Genomic DNA, 20,459 nt, shown 5'->3' with positions numbered 1-20,459 from the left:
TTTTGATTTTGACTGACACACTCGAAGGGAGAAAAATAAAAAATCGTAGCTTTTGAGTTCTTCGAATTCTACATAAATCTCACTATTATTGACGATCATGTCTGAATTTCTTTGACAACTTTCTTAGTATCTTTATTTTTGTGTTGGTGGTTGCTTGCCAGTGTGATGACAGATCTCAAATATGAAGGTATTTGAAAGTTGTTATTTTATAATTATCTTGGGCAAAATTAGTTATGCTTCTTTGCCATAACTTCGAGTTTCGAGTTAAAAGATTGATATAAAAAAGTATCCAATACATATTTGTATGCTTTAATCATTGTTTTTTCATTCATTAATTTATATATTGATCAATAAGTCATGATACGTTATTGGCTAGAACATGATACATTAAAGTTTTGACGTACATGTGGGTTTGAAGATCTGTGAGTTGATGTGTGTTGTTAATAAAAAGTATCACGTATGTGCATTTCTTTTTTGATTTTTGAATTTGTATAAGCATATATAAATCGTGATACACTAATGATTTCAACTTGATTCAGTTCTACTTTGATGTGCATGTAATACATTTTCTACATGTGAATCAGTGTGTTGTTACTATAACGTATTAGATACATATAAAATTTATTTTTTATGTATCAATATATAGATTTAGGGTCCGTTTGGATGGGCTTAATAAAAGCAGCTTTAAAAAGTACTTTTGAAAGTGCTGAAACTTATTTTTAAAATAAGCAATTATGCGTTTGGATAAAAGTGTTGAAATTGCTATGTCAAACGTGAAAAGGTAAAAATGGAAGAAAAAGATGTTAGGGTTATATGGGTAATTTGGAGATTGTATAAAAATATCAAGGGCAAAAAGATAAAAATGTGGTCAACTTAAAACAACTTATAAGCTAAAAAAAAATCTCCTCTACCATAGCTTTTAACTTTTGGCTTAAAATAAGTTTTTTTTTAAAACTTAAAATAACTTATTTTGAATATTGCCAAACAGCTTAATAAGTCAAAAAACAGCTTTTAAGTCAGTTTTACCAGCTTTTAAGCTGCGCCAAACAGGTTCTTATTTATCAATATATGAAGGTAAGCATCAATATATAAATTATCATGTATCTGGAGTTAGTTTTCATTAGGCTATCGTGCACTTTAAAATGAGTTGATTGATATGTGATATCTCTCTAATTTTCAAGTGTGCACAAATCGCGGAAGTAGTGGAAAAGAAGATCACAGTTGAAGAACTTGTACTTTTTTTGAAAGAAGATTGACAATTTTTTTTAGAATACTATTGTGTTTTCGATACATTATTTTGAAATTATAGATTTTCAATTTTTTTATTTTTTTTTCATTTTTACCTTGATAGAACATTACAATTTATTGTCAGGTGAAATTCTTATACAATAAATTAAAATGTTAATATTTTGAAATTTGTGTTTATTTTTGTAACAAATTGTGTTTCATATATACTTCTGTTTAAAATAATGTATTATTAAGTATTTAATAATAATGTACGAGAGATTGTGTTTGTGGAGATGGTACCACTTAATATGAATTAAATATATTTTTTATATAATGTATCATGTTCTTAATGAAATGGTGTATCTTATACAATTGGATTGTGAAAAAAGTAGTATATAAAATTAATAAATGTATATTTAAATGAATCACAATGATTAAGAATTAATTTATCAATAGATACATGAATGAATTAGCAAGTAACTACAATTAATTATTCAATGTATCAGCATAAATCAATACACAACTAACTAGAACTAAGTTATCAAGTTACATAATTGAATCAACAGTCAAGTTATAAATTACATTGCATTAGTTAGGTGTTAAAATGTATTAACAATTGACTAAAACTAATTAGAAAAAATAATATAGTGTATATATATGCATTTATCAACCTAATACTTAATTTTATTCGAATATGCATACTGTAAATAACATCTAACAATAATGAAAGTTAAAGTTAAAATAAATGATTTTTATAGTAACATTCTAAAACATGAGTACAAATATCATAAAACAATAAAAACAAAAAATTCTAAAACCAGAGCTAGTGTATTTCAAAAACAACATTTTTTTAAAAAAAGTGTCAAAAAACTGATAAATAATCTCTATTCAACATTAACCATATCGTCTTGAGATAGTGCTATGCATTGACTCTTAGGTCTTAGTTGATACTTAATAATAATAAATAGTAATTGATACTTAATATCAAATGACTTTGTATACAATCTGACAGATATTTGCATCTGCTACAAAATGTAACATCATATATTCATAACATGACATTTACGTATCATCAGTTCAACTATTTAGACTATTATACATTATTCTGCAGTTTATACCCATAATATAATTTGAACTTTAGTCTTTTATACATTGAGCATAAATATAAATTAATGTACTAAATTCAGGTTTTATTTATAACAAACTGACATTATTTATTTGAATCTGATACAAAATGATACATATAGCAAGTATGAAGTATTTTAATTGTGTATCAAATGTAGATATTAACTTTAACTTGATAAAGTGTAAATGTATCACAAACTTATATATAACACTAATTAAACTTCACATACTCATTATTATGTATCAGGTTTAATTATAATATATAATATAAGATTCTACAAATTATAACCTATTCTACAATTAAAACTTTATAACTTCATAAATTCATAACAACTGTTCGAAACGAGAATAAAATTAGAATTTAATGTATCTAGATAATACTTAAACATATGATACATGACCTTATGAGAACAATACCTTGTCATTATTATATCAGATTTTTGAAATAACTAACAAAGAAAATATCAAACATATATCAAAAATTTATATCTAATAATCATTACAACTTGATGAACTTATATTGTCGATTTGGGGTTGACCATCAGTCTTTCCTGTCACTCCTGTAACATAGAAATTGTAGTTATAAGTGGCAGAGAAATTAATTAGAAACGACGCCGTTCTCATAAGTACTAGAATTCTTGACATCATATGAATTTAATTCGACCAATGTAAGATGAAGAAGATGAAGCTTACAAAAATGAAGAACAGTAGAATGGAAAAGATGAAAAGTTGATTTGAAATCAATTGCAACTAGAGAGAGAAACCTTTTAAATTCAAATTGGGATCAAGGATGTAACTAATCAGATTATGGGAGTGAAATAAGGGAGAGATTTAAGGAACAAAAATAGAAAGGGAACGTGGGTTGTTGTGTTAGGAGTAATGTATCTGTTGACTTAAGAATTAGGGGGAAAATAAGGAATTTTAGAAGTATTTTAAATAATAGGGATTAATCAAAATTATGAAAACTAAAGGTGTGTATATAGATAGTTTTTTCTTTTATAATTAGGGTAATAAATAATCTAAAATAAAAGAGGAGAAGAGCGTAATAGCAGAAAGAGGCCTTTAAACGAAGAAAAATCACGAGTGCTTCAGGTGACTCTTTTACTTAAAATTTTCTTAGTATATTAATTGTATGTTTGTGTTTACGTGAATGACAATGAGAGAATTGAAAATAATGAATCATGTACATTGCATGATTGTGAAAGGGGTTATGTATGGTGTCGGCTTGGGAGGATAAGAATTAACAATTAAATTGGCTTTATGTTAGAATTAATGAGTACTTAAAGGGACAAATTTGAGTTGGGAAAAGGTGATAATCAATTGTCTGTAGTGATGCTAATCATTTGCTTTGAGTAATCGGTCACTGGAAATTGTATAAGAAATAAATCAAAATTTTATATTTTTTTGTTGTAGTTGAAGTACTGAATAAAAATGTATAGATTGATGACTACTCATCCTTGTTATTATTATTTTATTATATTGAAAAGTGGAAGAGAATTAAAGTTGTAGGCATTTAACATGTTCTAACTTGGGCAAAATACAGATCGTTTCTCATGCCTAATCTTTGCCCCCATGGTTAGGCAATCTTGTCCAATTATTATGGCTAATGATTGGGTGGATTTATACTTGTAACTGCAACCCTTAGGATTAGGCTAGTGTGCCATGTTCTGTCGTACACACTGTTTTAGATTCAAAATTTATTAATTTGTTAGGTGTATTATATTATATATTATATTAAAGTTATGTTAAAGTTATATTATATATGATGATTTTTGGGTCTATGCTAGATATATAGTAGCATGGGTGTCTAGAGACTCGTTAACTTGCAATTTTATATATTTGGTAGATTGAAAATATTTCGAGGCCTTGAGAAAAGAAAAAACATTTGCATCCTTTAATTTACACTATTATTCTTTGTATATTAGTTACTATTTTGAGTTGGTCGATTATATCTACTTAGTGCATATTCCCCCGTACTGAGCCCTACTTGTGTTTTTCTTTTTTTTCCCTTTTATGGAATGCAACAAGTGTACCAGCGACTTTGGCTCGCCCTCAATTCTAGCCAGTCCCCAGCATATCATGTTCCAGGGTGAGATATTCATTCAAGTTCGTATTGAATTCTCTCGGTCATGACATTATGTCCTATGTTTTCGGGCACATATCATTTTATTCTTTTATTTTTTTTATGTATTTGATACTCTTAGACTTAGTATTTGGAGATTAGATGTCTTTGATGTGATGACTTTCAGGTTTTTGTAATGGCATATTGTAGATTAGAATGAATTTGTATTTTTGACACTAATAAGATTTAAACTTCCGCATTATGTTTAGTATTTAGTAAGCTGAATAATAAATATAAGTTGGGGTTGAATTCATTGGTTTGTCCACCTAAAAGGTTAAGTGTGGGTACCACTCACGACTCGATTTGGATCGTGATAAACTTGATAGCAGAGCGTTAAGTTCGGTGATCTCATCACACAAGGACAAGTCTAGTAGAGTCTTGAGGAACGGTATGGGGACACCTTTAATTTTCTTCGAGAGGCTATAGGAGTTTAGGAATACTTCATTCTTTCTTTCGTTCGTGCTACTACTTGAATCCAATTGGTATCTAGGTGATACAAATTGGTGTATAAACTTCTTCAGTCTATTTGATATATGGTTAGTAGTAGAGTATTAGAAGTTGAAATAGCAACACTACAAAAAAAAATGTGACCTTGGAAATGGGTATATTTTTTCGATTGGCTATAGGACCTATAATGACTAGCGATCAACATAAACTTTTCTTTTTTATATTATGTTCATAAAGTTGAAACCTCCATCCTTCATGGGTATTGAGTATGAAAATACTTATGTTGTAATTGTTGATTGTTTTGAGTTGATTCATAAAACGAATTTAGTGGAGAGGTTTAGTATTGAGTTTGTGATATACTAGTTTTGAAAAGGCGCAAAATATGGTGACAGTTTCATGTTTGATGCCGATTAGGAAAGGCACTACATATGACTTAAAGGCAGCAAATTCTAGCTTCTTTATCCAATTATGTACTCCAAACTTTGAGCAATAGGAAGAGAGATAGTTTCCTAAATATAGAGAAATGAAAGATATTTGTTGCAACCTATGAGGTCAAATTTTGTACTTTCTCTAGATATCTGACAATATGTAAGACGTTTCATAAGGGATAACTTAAAAATGAACATCATTACGTTAGAAAACATAGTTAGTAGAACTTTCATAGCAAGTATGGATTGTTTAGAGAATGATGAAAGTAGGTTGCACCAATTGAGGTTAGAATCTTTACTGTGATTCCATTGTTTGATTGTATATTAAAGAGGGTCATGATAAGACTACTACAATAGTACCAATGCTTACTTTGTTGAATTTATGAACTGTGTTACTTTTGTCATCGAACTTCTCTAGGAAAGAATGAAAATTGTTGGGTAAACATATTTTGTATGATAATAATAACTTGTGAGTATCTAAGATTGTGATTATCTACTATTTAGTGAATAACGTTGCTGTATAGAAAGTTTTGAGAGATGTTGGGAATCACTTGAATAGAATTCAAAGGAGTTAGAGTCATAATAAATAAATAAATAAATAATAATCAATGTAATGTAGGGTAACCTATGGAAAGAGGTGAGAGCAAAATATTTTTGTGTAATTGTAAGGGTTAAAGAGGCATCTTCAGCTCGGTTGAGAATTAGATTCAGAGATGCGTGATGTCATCTTTTTTCTTTTTCTTGTTATAGAAATAGTCTCAAGTGTTCATCATATTGGTAAAAAACGATTGGAATATACTTGTGAAAAGAGTGTATAGACGTTCAGCTCGAGTGTGATAATAAGTTCTATGGTGGTTTTGAGTTTGTTAATAACTACAATTTAATTTTTAGTGGAGGATATGATAATACCAATGAAGAGACGATCGATGATAAGTTAAGATACGTGAATTTCTAAAAATCTTCAAGGTATGAGCTACGTTGATAGATTAGGGGATCGAGTTACACAATTAGGTTTACGTTTGAAGTTTTTTTTATTGTAAGTCTACATTCGTGGTGATATGTTTTTTCAAGGTAAGAATTGGTAGGGTAAGGAATAATTAATTTCATCGGTATTGAGCATCTAGAATAACTTATGCATGTTTTGGACCATAAAGTTTATTACTTGTGATTGTTAAAGGATCTAAAAAGGGTTTCTCTCAGAGTTTTGATTTAGAGTGTGAAGTAAAACGTCGTGGCTTATTGGTAAAAAGGATGAGATTGGTAAGGGAAGAGAAACAAGAGTGTAATATAATGAAGGGTTGAGACTTAGAATTTTGCACCATGGGAAGAATTTAAGAAAAGTAAAGGAAGAAGACCTCTCGTATAAACCTTTGGGGTGTAGTTGAAGGTTGTATTGATTTTGCTTATACATTTAGATATGATTGTGAGATGTGAACTAGTTTGGTACATGCTTACTACGAGTTTATCATCTACTTTTATAATGATTAAGTTTTGGTTTGGGTGACAAACAATGACGTCTGAAAAAATTAGAGTTTTATGTGTGGATAGATTTCTCAAATTACGATAGACGACTAAAAAATGATGTACAATGTGAGATATAATTCTACATGGTTATTAAGAATTTAGAGTTGGATTAATACTACTCCATTGGTGGGACTACATAGAATGTTATGATGTGTTACGTAGACATTTGATGGTGAATAGAGGCTATGAATTTATATTACACAGAAAAATCTGAGTGGCCAAGAAATTCCTTAACTATGGCATGAGGTATGTGATGGTTTAGAATAGTAGATAAAGCATGGTATGTGTAAGTGGTGTGAATTTGACTTTGGGTGTGATTTAATAGTTTTATCCCAATGAAAAGGTACTATCAAATTTGAAATAGTGTTACTAGCCTTATTTGAGAATCGTATTTGTGATGAAATGCTTAAATAGAAAGAGAGATAGCAGATTGAACACATATTTGATAAGAATGCTTTGATACTAATGATGGTATAGAAGTAAGGTACATGATCGATGTGGTTATGATATTTTGTTAGTATTAAGAGTGTTGACTTAAGTGGATGTTGGGTCTGATAAACGAAGTATGTGTCCAATTATAATAGGGACTAAATTGATGATTGTAGGTAGCTAGAAAATTAAAGGGAAAGAGTAAGATAAACGAATATGTTTGTTTAGTCGACCTTCTCTATGTACATTACTATGTGACCAACTATTTCATTTTGGACGTGGTTTATAGTATGGTTCACTTTCTAAGCCTGTGCGTGTTTTTGCTTCTATGGGTGAGTCCCTAGTAATGGATCATGGTGTACTGGTTCTATGATTGTCCTCCTAGTAGGGTGAAATCCGTGGTTAGATTTGTTCATTCCAATTATGGAAGATTTGGTGTTGTTTGGGATAGTTGAAGTACACTAGTGATTCAACAGGCACAACTTTGGTTATGAGAATTTATGGGAGATCTACCATAAAAATTATAGTTGTTCAATGGACTTGAGATTTATCTCATCATCTGTATCATGTTTGGCTATATGTAATTGAATGTGAGGATTATCGGGTCTAGTTTTGTCATTCTTAAGGTTTGTCTATAATAACTACTACTCTAGCATTATGACAATAACATTAGAGGTTCTATATGCCTGGGTGTATCACTTGATAGTGGTTACTTGATCCTTTTCATATTTGGATCAGATGAGTTCGATTTTACTGGACTTGATGTCTAAAGATCATATTTTATATAGGTTAATCTCAAGGAAATATTTTGTTTAGAGGATATCATCTTAACAAGGTTTATGATGGTTTGTGCATTATGCGTATGGTGGTTGATTCAGGTTCACCCCTGCTTTTATAAAATATTTATTAAGGATTTTATCATGGTTATGTTAGATAATACAACACCCCGTATACAGACGAAAAACCAGCTTTTCAAAAATTCTGCTGGTACAACCGATGGTACTATCGACGGACCGTAGTTTGACACAGGGTCTGTCCTGCACAACCGTTGATGGGATTACACACTCCCAAAAACTCATCCAGTAAAATTGGATAAGTCTTGATCAATGGACAGACCTACAGTCCGTAGGTCAGACGACGATCCATAGTTTGTGATTTTCGATCGAGATCCCCTTCACCCAGTCTCTGACAGTTAGGGGAAAAATGTAGTTGGAAAAACTTCAAATAATCATAAGTTTCTGTACAAAAGGAATGAGGTGTTCCATGACCTACCAGTAGATATATAATTGAATTAGTTTTCCATAGCCACCAACCTTGCTAAATTCTGACATTCGAGTAAAAAGTTATGCCCATTTTAGTAAACGACTGTAGAACAGCCCAACCTACGAACAAAATGACGGGCCGTAGATGGGAAGACGGACCATCTGTCCTGGTCATCGTTTGGTTCGACAACATGTTGTCAAGGGGTCCTTTGGTCTTTTCCCACATTGTTTAAACCCTAAAATACATCGTTTGGACTCAAAATCATCTGATTTTAGTCAGTTTAATCCTAGAAACATAACTAAAACTTATATAAGTAATATACCTATATAAAAACCTAGAAAATTGAAACAAAAATGGAGAAAAAGATCAAGAATCCTAGTTCAAGAACACAACAAGTTTCCAGCATTTCTAGCCAATAAATTTGAGTGTTTCTCCGTGAATTTCATCACCACGTATGTGGGATTTCACTAGTGGCTTCCCCTCACCCATTGGGTCCGTAGTTTTCAATCAGTTCTTGATTCTCTTATCATGATTAAACCTAGGATTTCTAGAACCTTGATAGAACTTCATGAATTTACTAAATATATGTTCCAAATAAGATTGTAACGTTATTATTCACTATATCATATGAATTTCAGAACTCTAGCTTTGTATTTCTCTAGTTCTTGAATTACACATGCTAGGTCAGTTATTTCAGTTAAGCAGTTATTCATGCTTCACTTTTTAGTGCATCATTATCAGATTAAATGTTGCATTCCCAATTCTCATGTTCAGTTTTGATCTATTTAGTAATTACAGAAATTCAGACATAATCAGTTTACCACATAAATCAATGAGAGTAGCATAATATTGACTTTGATTAGGGTTCAACGTACCTAATTAGTCCCAAAACTACTAGACAAGTAGGTTGTAAGTCCCCTCTGTGGAAACTAATCTTAGTGATCACGCCAGCATGCCTTTATACCTTTTGTAGGGTATATTGAGTCCTCTCGATGAAGCGTATACATCAGACTCCACATTTAGCTCATGTGGTTTTAATATTGGTTATTAGTAGCTCCCATAGTTCAGTCAGACTGTCTTGCATTGACCATTTAACAATATACTCAGTTGTCACGCCCCGAGCTAACCCCGAGACGCATACAGAGAACCTAGGACCACAAGAAATCCCAAGCTAACCCTGCTAGCATGATCATGAGCATACTTAAGATAATAAACTAATGCGGAATCTAAATCATAATTAAATCTAAAAAGATGTGGAATACCCATATTCTATAACTGGGATATTTGAGAACGATGAGTTTAATACAAATAAAATATTAACTCAATACTAAGCTGAGTCTAAGTATGTCTGAAATAAGCATATAACTGGACTAGAAACAGTAGGACAAGCCCCATCCAAATCTAGCAAAAATTAAAATTAAATGACTAAAGGCTGAAATGAAACTCATAACTGTTGTCCTCGGAGAATGAGGACTCACCACAGAATTTGCTGAAATGGAGATCAGAAATCGATCTATGCGTGATATGGATGCTGAGAACCTGAACTTACATCATGAGAAGATGTAGTGCACGTATATACATATTGAAAAGTACTGAGCATGTAGGATAGAATAAAGAAATAAAACATAACTGAACAAGCATTAAAGCTAGTATAATAATATGATATGACAAACTGAATGATGAGCAATCCGAGGATGCAACAATTAATATGGTAATTATGTATTTATAATAGAGGCATTTATATCTGAACTATCTGAAATATATGACCTAGTATATGTAATTCAAGACTAAAGAAATACAAAGATAGGGTTCTAAAATTCATGCGATAATTTGAGTAGTTACAGGATAATCTGATTTGGAACATATATTTAATAAATTCATGATGTTCTAGCAACCCTAGGTTTGATGATGACAAGAGAATCTAGAATCTGACTGAAAACTAGGGACCCAATGGGTGAAAGGAACCCATTAGTACCTGGTGATGAAATCCATGGGAAAATACTTAGGTTTCGGGGCTGCAACTGCTGGAGCTTTTGGCATTCTTGAACAGGGTTCTTGAGCTTTTTCTCCTCTCTTGCTTCTAACTTTCTAAGTTTTGATTTGATGATTTGACTTAGATAAGTTTTAATTATGTTTCTAAGCTTAAACTGATTAAAATCTTATTATTTAGGTTCAAACAACGTAACTTATGGTTTAAACGAAGTGGGGAAGGTCAAAAAAATGCCTAGGAAGGATTTTGTCAGATCAAATGATGGCCAGGACTAACGGTCCATCGTTTGACCAACGCCCCATCATTAAGTCCGTTGAATGGGCCTGTTCGATAGGCCTTTACTAAAATAGGCATAACTTTTTACTCAGAGTTATTACCATTTGTAGTTGACCTAACTGGATTTCCCATTATCTGTCTGCAAATTTTCCACCTACGCACCATGCTTGTCATCCGTAGCTCTTGTCAGAGAGTGGGTGAATGAGGGTCTCGCTCGACGATCATGGACTACGGACCGTCGTCTGACCTATGGACCGTAAGTTGTTCCTCATCCAAGACTTCACTAATTTTTTTGGATGAGTTTTTTTAGGAGTTTCTGATCTCATCGACGGTTGTGCAGGACGGACCGTGGGTAAGGCTACGGTACGTCCATGCCACCGTTTGTTGCACCTGCAAAATTTTCTTTAAAGCTAGTTTTTGGACTATTTTTTCCACGGGGTGTTACATTGTCTCACCCTTGTGAACATTCGTCATCGAATGAAGATTAAAATAGCCGGAATAGCGGGAGAGAGCTACAAACCATACTACTAAACACTGAGAACTTAGTTTCTGACTTAATTGAGTTTCCATAACATGCAAATACACTGAAAATGCAAGTACAAACTGAGGGAACATGATTCTAAGACTGAATTTGCACATGAATGACTAGAAAACTTAAGAGGAACTATTATCTCAAGCTGGATTGGAATCGGAACGAAAGAGGTGAGGATACTTGGCTTTAATGGTTGCTTCTTCTTCCCAAGTAACTCCCTCTACGGACTGACTCCTCCAAAAAACCTTGACTGAAGAGACTTCTTTGTTTCTCAACCTTCGTACCTGAAGGTCAAGAATCTAAACTGGTACATCTTCATAAGAAAGACTATCTTTCACCACCACACTCTCTAATGGCACTACAGAGGCTGTATAACCCACACACTTCTTCAAGAGTGAGATGTGGAAGACCAGATGCGCTGCTGCTAATTTTAATGACAACACTAACTCATATGCCACCTTGACAACCCTTTTCAAGATCTTGTAAGGGCCTACATATCTAGTACTGATCTTTCCTTTCTTTCCGAAACTCATCACCCCTTTCATAGATGAGACCTTTTCAAAAACTCAATCATCAACTTGGAATTCTAGTTCCCTTGTCGGTACATCTGCATAAGATTTCTAATGACTTTGGGCTGTCTTAAGTCTATCTCTAATGAGTTGCACTTTTTCCATAACATAAAGGACTGAATATGGCCCTATCAAAGCTGGTGAATTCATCTACTTAAAATAAACCAACAGGATATTTACATTTACGCCCATATAAAGCCTCATAAGGGGCCATCTGAATGATGGAATGGTAGCTATTATTATAGGCAAACTCAATAAGAGGAAGGTGATCATACCAACTACCTATGAAATCGATCACACAAGCTCTCAACATATCCTCTAAGGTCTGAATGATACGCTTTGCCTGCCCTCTGTCTGGGGATGAAATGTTCTACTAAGGTTAACTTGAGTACCAAGACCTTTCTGAAATGACTTCTAAAAATGAGAGGTAAACTGAGGACCTCTATATTACATGATAGACAAAGGAAACCCACGCAAACTCACAATATCATTAATGTAAAGATTGGCATAGTCCTCAGCCGAATTAGTGTTGACCGCCAAAAAGCAAGAAGACTTAGTCATCCTATCAGTTATCGCCCAAATTGATTCATGATGTCTGCGAGTACGAGATAATCATGTGATGAAGTCCATATTGATCACATCCCACTTCAAAGTAGTAATATCGATCTCTTGAGGCATACCTCCTGGTTTCTAATGTTCTACCTTGACTTGCTGGCAATTGGGGCACTTACTCACAAAATCTGCTATAACTCTCTTCATGCCATTCCACCTTTAGCCTTCTCACAGATCGCCTTACATCATAGTGGAACTTGGTTGAATAGAATACTTAGATTTATCGGCTTCTGCATGAATATGATGTCTCCACGCGCCCACATAAGAAACACACAATCTACCCTGGTAGAAGAGTACAACATCTCCCTCTTGGGAGAAAACGTCCACTCTTTGATTATGGACTGCACCCTTAAGTTCAGGCAAGATTGGCTCACTCTATTACTTTTCCTTAACCCCTACAACCAAAGACAATTTTGCCCTATTTTGAACTGTTACATTGCTGTCTGATATGCTCACAAGGCGAACTCCCAAGCGACCAAGCCTGTGAACATCCTTCACTAGATCTTTCCTTCCATCCTCAAAATGGGCTACACTACCTATAAATAATGTACTAAGAGCATCGGCTACTACATTCGCCTTACCAGGATGATAATGTACACTCATATTATAATCCTTAAGGAACTCAAGCCGTCTCTTTTGGCAAAGATTCAACTCTTTCTGGGTGAACATATACATGGACACCATACAAGTAGTGTCTCCATATATTAAGTTCAAACACCACTGCTGCAAGCTCGAGGTCATGAGTTAAATAGTTCTTCTCATGCACCTTAAGCTGCCTAGAGGCATAAACTATCACCTTACCTCAGTGCATCAACACACAACCTAGGCCAACTCTGTATGAATCACAATAGATCACATATCCATCTGAACCCTCTGGTAGAGTCAAGACAGGAGCTGTAGTCAATCTAGTTTTCAATTCTGCAAAGCATTTCTCACAATCATCTTACCCTTGGAACTTAAACATATTCTAAGTCAACCTAGTCAATAGTGAGGCTATGGATGAAAAACCTTCCACAAACTTCTATAATAACCTGCTAGACCAAAGAAACTTCTGATATCTATAGCAAAGGTAGGTCTGGGACATTGTTTCACCGCTTCGATCTTCTGTTAATCTACTCGGATCCCTTCGCTAGAAATAATGTGACCAAGGAAAGCAACATATTGTAACCAAAACTCAATTTTGTAAACTTAGTGAATAACTGGTGATCCTTGAGAGTCTGTAAAACAATTCTCAAATGACTCACACGTTCTTCCTCATTGCTAGGGTAAATGAGGATATCATCAGTGAAGACGATAACCAACAAGTCCAACTACTGTTTGAACACTCTGTTCATCAAATCCATGAAAGTTGTAGGAGCATTGGTCAGTCCAAACGACATAACTACAAATTCATAATGATCGTACCGAGTACTGATGGCTATTTTCAGAATGTCACTATCTATGACTCTAAGATGATGATAACCCGATATGAGGTCTATCTTTGAGAAATGGCTAGCACCCTGAAGTTGGTTTAAAAAGTCATTAATCTTGGGGATAGGATACTTATTCTTGATTTTGACCTTGTTCAACAGTCGTCTATAGTCAATCCACATTCTGAGGAATAGAAATAGGATGGGTATCTTGAAGGAGATTAATTCCAAAGTCGATTTCCCTTTCGGGAGAGACTCGGAGAAGATCTTTTGGAAATACTTATGGAAATTCACATACCACTGGAACTGACTTAATACTTAGGGTTTCAAGGCTAGAATCTTTAACCTGAACTATATGATAGATATAACCCTTAGATATCATCTTTCTGGACTTAAGGTAAGAAATAAATTGACACATAGGCGCTAAGCTACTACCCTTCCATTCTAAGATTGGTCATCTGGAAACTGAAAACGATCATTCCTAGTTCTACAATCAACAGAGGAATAACATGAGTGAACCAATCCATGCATAGAATGACATTGAATTCTACAATTTCTAACATTACTAGATCTGCTGAGCTGACTTTCTGAGAGACTGTGATCGGGAAATTTTTGTGTACCCGTCTAGATATAATTGGGTCACCAACTAGAGTAGAGACTAAGAATGGTTCAGAGAGATTTTCTGGACTAACACTGAATTGGACTGCTATACTGAGTTACAAAAGACAAAGTCATGTTAGTTGTATTTCCACTTAGTGAATTCAACAATATGTGTGTCACATCTTTAAGCTGGTAGGATGCCAATTTCACCTATCACTACCAGTTACTTGCATCACACCAAATATTTTCTTGAGCCTCATCTAAGAACTTCATGGGTTCTTACCAAATTGTGACAATAAAAACTTAGGAGAATTCATCCTAACAAAATAACAAACTCTAGCTACCACTAATAAACCATTTTTATTAATAGGAACTCGAACCTACTGATTGTCCTGGTTGGTTATACTCTGATCTAAAAGATGAATTGGCGTTCTCAAAATCTACATTTGAACTTTCTTATCTAGTACTAGAGGAACTGCATTAGCATTGAGTGCATTAGCATTGCATGCCTAAGCTCTACGAGAAGGCATGATCGGAAACGTAGAACGTCAAGTTTGATTGGAATAAGATGATACGTCACACACGATAAGAGTAACAAAAAAGTGAAATTTTTTTTCCTAAAACACTTCATAGCCTCCCTCTCATTAAATGTGGTTCACTTTACACCCATGAAAATTACTCTACTTGGTGCGGATTTTTCCGACATCCTAGGACTCTTGAACCTAGTATGATATACCAAGTTTTGTCACGCCTCGAGCTACCCCCTAAGACGCGGACATGGAATCTAGGACCATAAGTTATCCCAAGATAACCATGCTGGCATGATCATGAGCATATTAAATAATAATAAATTGATGTGGAAGCTAAATCATAATTAAAATTGAAAAGATGAAGAATACCCATATTCTATAACTGAGATATTTGAAAACAATGAGTTTAGTACAAAAGAAATATTAACTCAATAATAAGCTGAATCTAACTATGTCTGAAATAAGACTCTAAGAGGGACTAGAAATACTGGGACAAGCCCCAGCTAAATCTAGCAAAAACTCAAAATAAATGACTAAAGACTGAAATGAAACTCATAACTGTTGTCCTCAGAGAATGAAGACTCACCACTGAATCTGCTGAACTGGAGATCGGAAATCGATCTATGTGTGATCTTGATGTTGAGAACCTAAACCTACATCACGAAAAGATAAAGTGCATGTATGTGTTAGTACTTGAAAGGTATTGCGCATGTAGGATAGAGTAAGATTGAAATAAAATATAATTGAACAAGAATAAATGAAGCATAATAATCTGATATAATAAACTTAATTCTGAGCTAACTAGATGCAATGACCAATTTATAAAATGCTAAAACTGAATAATGAATATACTAATAAATGGTCAATGCAGAGAGTCTAACTAATCTGTGGGAGCTATTAAAAAGTGATAATAAAATTACATGAGGTAAATGTGTAGTTTGATATATACACCCCATCGAGAAGAACCAATATACCCTGCCAAAGGTGTACAGGCATGCTGGCGTAATCACTAAAATTATTGCCCACAGAGGGGACTTACAACATACTTGGATAGTAGTTCTGGGACTAATTGGGTACCTTAAACCCTAGTCCAACTCGGTATTATGCTACTCCTATGAATTCTGTAAATTTACTAATTATGTCTGAGTTACTTTAAATATATGATAGCTCAAAACAGAACATGCAATAATTAATCTGGTAATTATGCATTTATAACTGAGACATGTATATCTGAGGTTTATGAAAAATCTGACCTAGCTTATGTAATTCAAGAACTAAAGAAATACAAAGCTAGGGTTCTGCAATTCATGCGATAATCTGATTTGGAACATATTTTCTATGGCATCAGCCTATAAATGTTAAAACTTCATTCTTATGAAACAATGATGAATTGATATACTTATGCTTTTGCTTGCTTAGTTCACTTTGAACTTACATCTCTTCTTCTTTCTTTCTTACATTCTTAATGAAATCTTTAGCATTAAGATCATGTGAACTAACATGATATCCAGTGTCTTCACTACACTGAAAAGAGGTGGTTCACCAGTTAAAGTGAACCTAGGTCATGTGAGTTAACATGAAATTCAGTGTCTACCCACACTTAAAAGGAGTGGTTCACCGCCTAAAGTAAAACCAAGTACAGTGTCTTTCCCATGTCAAGCTTAAGAAAAAAAGAGGAGAAAATAAGTGTGAGGCGTGGGAATCGAACCCACGACCTCTAGACGGAAAAGGAGAGTTAAATGAAAAATAAAATGAGGCTGTTGGGGTTCTATCCCACAACCTCGTAGTCAACTCGAAGAGGCCATGGAAAAAGAAATTAAAATAAAAAGGGGTTGTGGGGGTTCAATCCCACAACCCCTCGGCCAAGAAAGAGAAAATGTAAATAAAAGAAATTAAAAGAAAATGAAGGCGTTCGGGTTTGATCTTGGGTCCCCAAGCTGTGTGGACTAAAATAAAATAAATGAGAAATGTAAAATTTGTCCAAGGGTTTTGAAACCGGATTTCCTTACCCAAATTCCGTATTGATACATAAGTCATACGTGAATTATATTTTAAAGAATAATACTACCTATTTAGATCGAAATTGAGATCTTGGCATACATATAAGATGCACAAGTCTTGTACATCATAATCTTAGGAAGATATGAATAACTTAAACGAATTATGAACAAAGCCTCATGGCTTGTATGTATAGACCCATAAGTCTAGTATACGTTTAAAAATAAGTGAACCTCAGAGTATGTAATGAAATGATGTAACCCTAGAAGGGGTAAGTAAGAGTGTAAAACACACTAAATGGCCAAGTACATTGGTACATGATGAAATGAATAATGAAATGAACAATGAAACGATGAAACCCTAGAAGGGTTAAGTAAGAGTATGAAACACACTAAATGTTCAAGTGCATTGGCATATGATGGGATAAACATTGATGTAAAAATGGGTGAGTAACTATGAAGAACAATTGTGCTAATTTTAATGAATGTGATGATAACATGATATGACGCTAATGTAAAAAATTATACCAATCTCAAATAAGCCTAAGTTAATGTTACCAAAACGTACTCACTATGAGAGTGTAAAGTTAATGAAGAGACCAGTGTCTATGAACACTCTAATAAAAGTATTGAGATTCACACTTAATACTAATGATGAGATATGAAATCACCTATTGAGCTATGATGTCCGCATACTAGAAGCCAACTTCCATGACGTATTAGTTGAATGTAATGAATATTTATAGTTAGCACTGATAGACTAGCTATGATTGGTAATGCCATCTTTTAGGAAGGTCAGAGGTTCACGTAAATCTCATGAGATGAGACAGTCCAGCATGGTCAGGTATTGGTATCCTTATATCTCCTAGTATTTGAATCTATACTGTCAATATACGGATCTGGCGGGGTTCAATCCCCATGTAAGCTAGCATGTTTTCGGTCACTTTGTCCAGTGATTCCACCTATTTTTAGTGTGGGGGAGATACTGGATTTCATGATGCTCACATGATCTATATCGGTTAAAGTTAAAGTTCCCCATGAATGAATGAGGCCAGCCTCAAATGATGCACATAATTAAATGAATAATACCAAAGGTGTTAGGATAGGATAATCAAGAGGTGAGCTAGACTCAAGTAATGACACTATGTCATTCTTGGTCATTGCACAGCTAACCCGATGATAGGCTTAAACTACATCCTAGGTATAGCTAGTGTTAACAGTAGACTATGAACGAAATGAAATGAAGTACGTATGAATGAATGAAGCAGACTCTATGTTTACTAAAGAACGCTCCCTAGTTGAGGTCCCATATGTTGAGCCCTCATTTTCGGAGGTCTGGATGTCAAGTCCATGTTTCTAAGGTCTCCATGAACGAATGATATGAACAATGTTATGTTCTATACACAAGATGTTATGTGTTGTGTGCATTATGATAAGTATGATGATGCATTTTACTGTCATGCCATGACTTTCCTAATCAAAATTTAAAAAGTTCACTCATTTTCGTAATCCATATTTGGAAAGCTCACTAACTTTCCTAATCCCAATTTGGTAAGTCCACTTACTTGTCTCTCCATAATAATGTTTTTAGGAAAAATCTGTTTTTAATCATGCATGTCCTTGGTGTGTTCTTGTATATACCTATACTTACTATAAGTGTAACTAATCCCATTAAATTCTACAATTTTAGGTTAAAGCATAGGTGGAAGGTAGAGCTTACAGGTTGACGTTACAGCTATTCAGATGTGGAGCTTTCATTCGGACATGGTAGGCCTCATGCTTTAGAGGATGTCTACCGTTATTATCTAGATTATATGTATGCTATATCTAGTGGACCATGTTCCACTAGTTTTTCTTTTTGCTTTTGTTCAGACTTTGTATTGGTGTCATTTTTGCAAAAATACGTTTACTAAAATTTTGAACTAATTCTTTCATTTTATTATCTCTATATTAGATGGTTGGTTTGTGAACGCCTATGATGTTAAGTTTAAGATTTTTAGCATGAAATATGAAAACAAGGCATATTTCAACAACACTCAAGAAGCAATTTAGGCACTCTTACTTCAATTCACATAAACTTGAGTTCATTGAATGAACAACTATCTTCATTAGTTAGATCTAGTGACATGAAGGTCATACTCAACCATACCATATTTAGTGGTGTCCATGGAGGAATGTCCTTTTCCTCAACAAAGACACATGTATCATGAGTTCACACCTAAGCAAGGTACAAGGTCAATTTTCTCTAAAAATGAGAAATTCTCAACTTCTAAACAAAGGCATGCTTATCTTTCATTCCTAGTGAAGTCTAAATGCAAGATCACACCAAGTACATCACAACAAATAGGAAGAAATTTCACAGAATGTAAATTTCTAACATAGTACTCACCTTCACAATAAGCATATTTTGAGAAGAATCACACAAATCAATAGGCACACACATGAGAACTTAGCTAAATATGATTTAACCTTCATAGAATGAGCCTACAATTATGCATGCCAAATCATATAGGTCACACAATTCTCAAGACTCTAAATATTTCATTTTAAAGAGACTTAAATTTTCATTATAAGGATAAACATTTCACCTCACAAGTAACTATTATCATGTTTCTTATCTTACCTCTTGAAGTCATATGCGCAATTAACATATTAAGATGCACAATACACATGAGAAAACACAGATTTTATCAAAAATATTCATTCATGCGCCTTGGAATGTTAAAATATCCTTAATGTAATGTCAATCAATACACACCAAACACATAAAGTTCATGCAATTCATACTTTATGCATGACTCTATTCATGAACAAGTTTACCAAGAATTAATTAGATTGAAGTTCAAGTAAGAATAAAAGGACAAGGTGGACAATATCTAAAACCTTACTACTCCATCACCATCCCCCACTTAGGGTAAGCCCAATAAATAGCAACTTAACCCAACATTAAGACGATCTTAACTAAACAACCTTCATTCTCATCACTTAAAGTGATTACAACTTTAGAAGGAATTTACAGTAAGTTATCATATGAACACCAAAGTATTCTAAAACTTATAATCTAGGCAATTTATCCCCAATCATCAAGTTAGGCCATCTCATTCAACCACATAAGGTTTTCATACAATACAATAGACACCAAGGTCATACATCATCAGGGGAAACAATATAAAAGACTTTGTCTTAATAACTCTTTCTTCTCTTTCAACATTAATGTAAGCTAATTTCTAGGTCCATCAAACCCGCATCATCACCCTACTAAGATATGAGTACTACCCTCAATTCTAGGGAAAACATCAATTCCATAACATAAACGAACATAAGACTCTCATTCTTCATTCCAAATAGAAAATCTCATTTTTACATTCATTATCATGTT

At 33.6% G+C, this 20,459-nt stretch overlaps 1 long non-coding RNA gene across 1 annotated transcript; it reads left to right on the top strand.

Moving 5' to 3' along the window:
• The first annotated feature begins 3,325 nt into the window (after positions 1-3,325).
• LOC138338153 (uncharacterized) lies at positions 3,326-18,997 on the top strand. The gene is made up of 3 exons (XR_011211523.1): positions 3,326-3,444; positions 4,381-4,441; positions 18,771-18,997. It is a non-coding gene; the product is annotated as an uncharacterized lncRNA (long non-coding RNA).
• Positions 18,998-20,459: the final 1,462 nt, after the last annotated feature.

This window comes from Solanum lycopersicum, chromosome 9 (assembly GCF_036512215.1).
Source record: "Solanum lycopersicum chromosome 9, SLM_r2.1".
NCBI classification, from domain to species: domain Eukaryota; kingdom Viridiplantae; phylum Streptophyta; class Magnoliopsida; order Solanales; family Solanaceae; genus Solanum; species Solanum lycopersicum.
Note: the sequence above shows the minus strand (reverse complement) of the source record. Positions and strands in the feature narration are given on the sequence as shown.